Raw genomic sequence first — 7247 nt, 5'->3', positions numbered from 1 at the left:
GGTCTCATTAGCAAATAAAAAATGGTATTATTTAAATTTGTCCATGCGATCTTTTTATTTTTTTTATATATACACTTTGAAATTATTAACACAGTCAATATAGTTCATATATTTTACCTCATATTTCTGTTTTCTTCTTTCATTCCTTCTTCCAAATTCTTCTCTCTATCCCCATTCCCCTCTTCTCTTGTCTGTCTCTGTCTCTGTCTTTCTATCTATCTCTTTCTCTGTATCCCTCTCTGTCTCTCTGCTCCCATGGCCTTTGGTTAAAATACAAACTTCTAATTTTGTATTAACTGTAGTCATCATTTTATACATGAGTTAACTGAAACTTAATTTTTCTTATAATAGGAAATTTTACCATTTGACAAGCATCTTTCTTTTTAAAACCCATTTTTAATCCCATTATTTGTTTCCTTTGTTGTCATTTGTGATGTCTACAAATGGAATTCAAGATTGTGGAGTTCAAGCATATTAGGTTGCAATAACCCCAGATGTTGTGATTTGTTAGAGTTTAATATCATGTTTTGAAATGTCTGAGTTCTTAATTCCTTTGTCCAATGGAAAAAAATTTCATAAAGGACATGATTGATCTTGTTTAAAATAGACTACTCTTGATCAGTCTGCTTCACATATTGTAATGTGTGTGAGATCCACATCTATCGTAGGGATTATTATCAGAAAAAGAATTATTTCTGACAACAACTACCCAACACCAATCTCATTTCACTCCATCCAATAATGCTTTTAGAGTGTTATATTAATATTACACAAGTGGAAAATGGTTATGATCTGGGAAGAGAATGACTAAAAATGAAAAGTTTTAAGTTTCTCATTTAGAAAAACTAACCAAGGTAAAAGTTCCAATAACTAAAACTATTAAGTATGACTTAAAATTGTTTTTAAATTACAGTTAGTGCATATGTATCCACTATATCTTTCAATAGAGCAGAAGAGACTGTTTCAAATACCTAAAATAATTATTAAACGTAAACAATTGAGAAAGTCTCCATTTTGACATATAAAAATCTATCCTATGTGTATAATTCTAATCCACTGTGATTGTTCAAGGTTATAAATGCAACATCTATTTCTCTACAAATTGTCTCCTAGCTGTGAAAAAAATGACTAGTGCAATTTTTCACAATATGATACATTTATCTTCTTGCTCTAGCCCCAACATTTCACACTTTTTAAATGCACATTATTTCTGCACACTATCTCTCCTTTCCTTTCACTATGCTGTAATGATCATAATCATGGCTTCTAAGAGAGGAAATCTTTGTAATGACACTTAAACATGCTTGGGTAAACACTTGGATAAAATGTGTCTCAAAACAACAATGAAATTATTATCTCACACGAGTGAGGTTGGCATATATTGCAAAGAATAAAAACAATCAATAGACATGGGCACCCTTACTCACAACTGGTGAGAATGTTGACTGGTCTAACCTTTCTGGAAAACAATATAAAACACTTTTTTGAAAAGTGTTTTTGAAATTCTTTATGAAATGCTTCTCAAAAACATTGAGCTTGCATAATATTCAGCAATTTCACTTCTTGATATCTACCCTCAGGAACCAGAAGCTCTGTTCAGAAAAGACATTTGCACGTCCATGTCCATTATAGCACTATTCACAATAGTCAAAATCTGAAAGGATCCAGTGTCCCAGAAAAGAAGACTGGATAGAAAAACTGTGGTACAAATACTACATTCTTAAGTAAGCTTATGCTAATTAATTTCTAATCTTATATATTTCAAATTATTATGATCTTCTGGCTGGATGAATGGAGACGTTACTGGTGCCCACTCGAGCAAATCAATAAACAATGGATGACAGTGACAGTGATGATCTTCTCTATCTCTGACCTCACTTTGTAATTCTGTACCTTTCTCAAAATCTTTCCAATTGTACAAAATATATCGACTTTACTTTTTTTTTTTTACTTTACAGTCTTCTTTAGCCAATGTTTATTTCCCTCCTTGGCTTCACTGGCAAATGAAGAATAGACACTACGCCTCCACTACTGTTTATTATTCATTCTTTATATCCCTGTAGTAGCTCTTCTCTTTCTTTGTTGGACATAGGTCATTATTCTGAGGCTCTTAATGTAGTCTGAGCTGCATTTGAAATTTTTAGAACTTACTGGTTTGACCACACAAGTACTTTGTCACTATTGATATTTAGGTAATGTACATTCCTAACACATTTTCTCAACGTTTCTATAAAATTGTCTAGTCTATTCTGATTTTAGTGCAGATTAACCTGTAGGAACATTTCTGTCAAGTTATGTCTTCGCTTGCACTCCTCTTGTAAATATACTTACAAGGGCTATTCAACCACATACTTTTATTAAAAAGCTGTATTGAGTTCTAAAACTAATTATCATTCTCAGGCTCTGATGATCTAACAGAGCTTAAAATGTCAGCACAATAATATTATCAAGAAAATATGTAATGATGATAGGTGTATTTTCAAAAATTCAAAGGCAAAACATGATTATATATTGAAATTATTTGTAATTATAAATGAAGAAGAATTTTAGAAAATGAGTTTTCAAAAATTGTACATTGTCATAAATGGAGATAATGATCCTAATTGTAAAAATATCTTAATAACTTTATCACTGTCACTGTCATTGTCATCCTCTTGCTCATCAATTTGCTCAAGTGGGCATCAGTAATGTCTCCATTGTGAAACTTGTTGTTACTGGATTTGGCATCTTGAATTCACTATGGGTAGCTTGCCAGGCTCTGCTGTGTGGGCTAGATATTCTTGGTAGCTTGCCGGTCTCTCCAAGAGTGGTATAACTTTATATACCAATATAATTTATCCTTTCTATAGAAAAAGAATTATGAAGATATATGCTATAATTAAAGACACATGAAGAGTTTAAGTGAATTTATATCTCAACTTCCAACTTTCCTTTTGACATGGAGAACTCAACATTCATCCATAGTAACCAAGTATACTATAAAAATTGAGTCAAGTTAGTATACCAGGAAATGATATGCCAGAGTAAAATGTAAGTAAAGGCTGGATAGAGGTATGGGATACTAGTCCCTCCTACCAGTCTCTGGTGTTGTATCCTAGTGCGATATAGAGATTGGACTGAAGTATTTATTTTCTCTTCAGGATACTACAGTTACCCTGGCAAATATTGGTTTGCTTTTCTACCTCAATCAGGTCAATAACCAAGAACAATTACATGGATCCATATATATACCACAATAACCAGAACACTGTCTAAAAAACATTTATACAAATGGTTTGATTTAGATTGGCTTACATTTTAGGACTCTGATCATTCATGACTCCATTTTGTAGCTAAAATCCTTCTGAGACTACATTGTACTGTCATGTATTTTTAGATGGAGAGAAGGGAATTCAGACTTTTATCTCTGTCCCCAGGGAGTTGAATAGATACTAATTTCCCCCACAGCTCAACCTTCTTTACTATAAATTCTGTGACTTAAAACTATAATCTGTTCTCTCTTTGCTGATACAGAGTACAGAAAAGCTTCCTCTTTCCACATGATGCTGGTAAGAATTATAGAAAAAGATCCTCCTTTGGATGGGCAAGGGGGCTGGTGTTGCACTATTACTGTTACTTTTTCATATTGTCTGGGAGTAAAATGAGATTCCACTAGGAAGTAGTCTGAGCTGGGAATTCAATAACACAGAGATATCTGAGCCCGTCAAGTTTGCAGATATACATACTAAAATGATAATCATTAGTTTATTGAAACTACAAGGAATGGAAAGATAAAGAAAACACACTGAAAATCTTAAAAGGAATGGTAGGATATATGCCTATATTTTTTATTCTGAAGAATGAATTGTATGTATCATTTTTAAAAAGCTTTATTGAACGTTATAGATCTGGGGCCAGAGCAATAGTAGAGTGGGTAAGACATTTGCGTTTGCATGTGTTCAACCTGGGTTCGATCCCCAGCATCCTATAAGGTTTCTCTGTACTGCTAGGAGTTACCTTTAGCATCACTGTGTGTGCCCAAAATCCAAAATAATAAAACAGAAATAAAAATATTGCTGACTATTTTATTTTAATTTTAAAATATTATTTCCAGTATTAATTGCAACAATATATGCTTATTACTTTAAATTATTATAAATTCAAACTGGAAATATAATACAGAAGTTAAGATTCCTGTCTTGCATTTACCAGACCTCATTTTGATATTTGATACTACATATGGTCTTTCAAACATCTTGGGAGTGATCTTTGAGCACACAGCCAGGAGTAAGCTCTGAGTATAGCCAGACTTGGCCCAAACAAAAATTACTTTAAATTCCTGATCACTTACAATATTTTTATTCGATGCAAAACATACTGAAAATCTTTTCTTTACTCTCAAACAAGATTCATCACTTCATACTTTTAACAGGAAATAATTTCTCCCTTAAAAAATCTCAGATTCAGTACTAAGGTATTAGTTTAAAAATGACAGAATTTTAACATAAGATGAAATAGGATAAAGCCTCAGGACATTATTCTAAATTGAAAAGTTATAAAGGCACAAATGTTTCTTCTCAACTGTATCTTTCACCAAGGTTAAAAAATATATGCAAGTTAAGTCTTTCCAATCTTGCTAAAATTCTGTTCACCTTAGTATTTCCTTATTGTTTAATAGTGGTTACTCTCTGTTGAGCTGAGCCAGGTACAGGCTGTTGATATTCAAAAGTTCACAGTGCCACTCCCAGGGGAGTGATGTTTAGGACTTGAGGAGCCTCCCCAGTCCTTCAAGGTCTTCTTTAATCATGGTCTATTACCCTCTTTCCTTTCCAAGCAACTTTAAAAGAAGTTAAATGTGTATAATGATGCTATTGTTTATTCTTCAATTCCTTGCTCAAGCCACTGTAGCAGTTTCTCAGCTTTCATTGTTGACCTTAACCTGCTCTTTTTTAGGGTAACTATATATTCACAAGTATTAATATTTTTATGTTTTAAACAGACAATCAAACAATTCCACATCATTCTCTTGAAACATATAATACTCATCCAATCATCTCTCACTTTTGCTATTTCCTATAGATCTTTACTATCTAGTTTTAAGATAGGATTTGAAAAAACTTTTAGTCTTTTCGAGGAACGTTAATAAAGACATTCTTTGTGTTAATTAGTATTTATGTAACTATGTTACTTTATTCATTCCTAACATAAAATGTTAATTAAGTAATACTGTCAGAAATAAATGTGATTTAAAACTTTTGCTAGATTTACAAAAATAATGAGTCTGAGTACCACAGACTAAAAATATATTTCAATATGTTTCTCTTATCTGTATGCAAGGTCAAAATATAATTCCCATTTACATGCTCAAAAAAAAACATTCTGATCTATCAGTGTCACAAGGTGTGGCCCAAACACAATAATAATAAAATGTTCTGATCTGATAAATATTTTCACCCTATCAATTTAAAAATAAATGCTAAGATAAAGAAAGTTCTATGGAGCTATATCTCAAAATTCACAAGTAAAAGTGTTAATAAATATTTGTTATATATCATAATTAAGAATAAGAACATTAGACTTTGAGTGTTTGCTTAGTGATACTGTATTCATTATGAACTTATATATCTCTCCTAGTAATGCAAAATGTAATTATTAATAATGATATCTATCATTTTTATAGAAATAAATTGAGCATTGTGAGGACTATACTACATATCCAGGACACATGGAGAGCCTAGGTAACAAGATATCTGCATTTCCAACTTTCTTGCTGACTGGCATTCCTGGCTTAGAGTCTGCCCATGCCTGGATCTCCATTCCCTTTTGTTGTCTTTATGCCTTTTCTATCTTGGGCAACAGCATGATCCTCTTTGTCATCATTACCCAGCAGAGCCTCCATGAGCCCATGTACTATTTCCTCTCCATGCTGTCAGCCACGGACCTGGGTTTGACAGTATCTACAATGTCAACAACTTTAGCTATTCTCTGGTTTGATGCAAGAAAAATCAGTCTCGATTCCTGCCTCACTCAATTGTTTTTCCTTCATGGATTCACCTTCATGGAATCTGGGATACTGGTGGCTATGGCTTTTGACCGCTATGTGGCTATCTGTAACCCTCTGAGATACACTACAATTCTCACAAATTCCAGAATCATTCAGCTGGTTATAATAATAACTATACGTATTGTGCTAATAATGGTGCCAGTACTCTTGCTACTTAAGCGCCTTTCTTTCTGTAAAGCAAATGTTCTTTCCCTCTCCTACTGCTATCATACAGATGTGCTTAAATTGGCATGTTCAAACACTAGGCCTAACAGCATCTTTGGCTTAATTGGTCTTGCCCTAACAACAGGGATAGACACACCAAGTATTGTTGTTTCTTATATCTTGATCATTCGCTCTGTTCTCAGTATTGCCTCCCCTGAAGAGAGGCACAAGGCCTTTAGCACCTGTTTTTCTCACATCGGAGCAGTTGCTATTTTCTACATCCCCTTGTAAGCCTTTCCTTAGTGTATCGCTATGGTCGTTCAGCTCCCAACCTGCTTCATTCAATGATGGCCAATATATACCTGATTTTGCCTCCTGTACTCAACCCCATTATTTATAGTGTAAAAACAAAACAGATTCGCAAAGCTATACTCAGCTTTCTTACAAGTAAATAGGGTAGTTACATGATAAATAAATTACTTAATAAATAACTAACTCACACTAGTGTTTTTCTCTAGAAAAGAAATCCTGATAATTGATTGCCTGTCAGTAAATTTTTGAAAACTTGAAATGTACATGAAGTTGAACATTAGGGAATTTGAGAGAAGATCTTGAACTTTTCTGCTGGTGGTTCTTCGGAATCTATTGAGATTCATGAACCATTCCAAAATAAAACTCACTCACTGATTTCAATAAAATTTTGGTTTGATAAATACTATGTAGAACTTACTGTGCTCTTTAAGAGTCAACTGTCTGAGATAAGAAGTCATCATGATTAGTCTATAAGGAGTTGTACATAATTGTCTTATTTGGATCCTCGAAATAACTACTAAATAGACAAAAGCTCAAACACAGTTTAATACAATGGCAGGAATTTCATAAGAAAGCAAAGATGGAAAACTGATGGAAATGAAGTCACATCAGTGTTTCCTATTGAATAAGCGGTAATATAAAGGAGACTTCAAGTATCTCTGAAACATTGAGGGAGCATTGTCACGGAGCTAGCTGACAAACCTGAAAGATGTTATAGTGCACGTCTATGCAACCTGTGTGTAAAGTG

At 33.3% G+C, this 7247-nt stretch overlaps 1 pseudogene; it reads left to right on the top strand.

Moving 5' to 3' along the window:
- The first annotated feature begins 4019 nt into the window (after positions 1-4019).
- Positions 4020-6642, top strand: LOC101552130 (olfactory receptor 51F1-like; annotated as a pseudogene).
- Positions 6643-7247: the final 605 nt, after the last annotated feature.

The sequence above is a fragment of the Sorex araneus genome, chromosome 6, assembly GCF_027595985.1.
Source record: "Sorex araneus isolate mSorAra2 chromosome 6, mSorAra2.pri, whole genome shotgun sequence".
In the NCBI taxonomy this organism is placed as follows: Eukaryota; Metazoa; Chordata; class Mammalia; order Eulipotyphla; family Soricidae; genus Sorex; species Sorex araneus.
The sequence above is the reverse complement of the archived record's forward strand: the minus strand, read 5'-3'. Positions and strand labels throughout refer to the sequence as shown.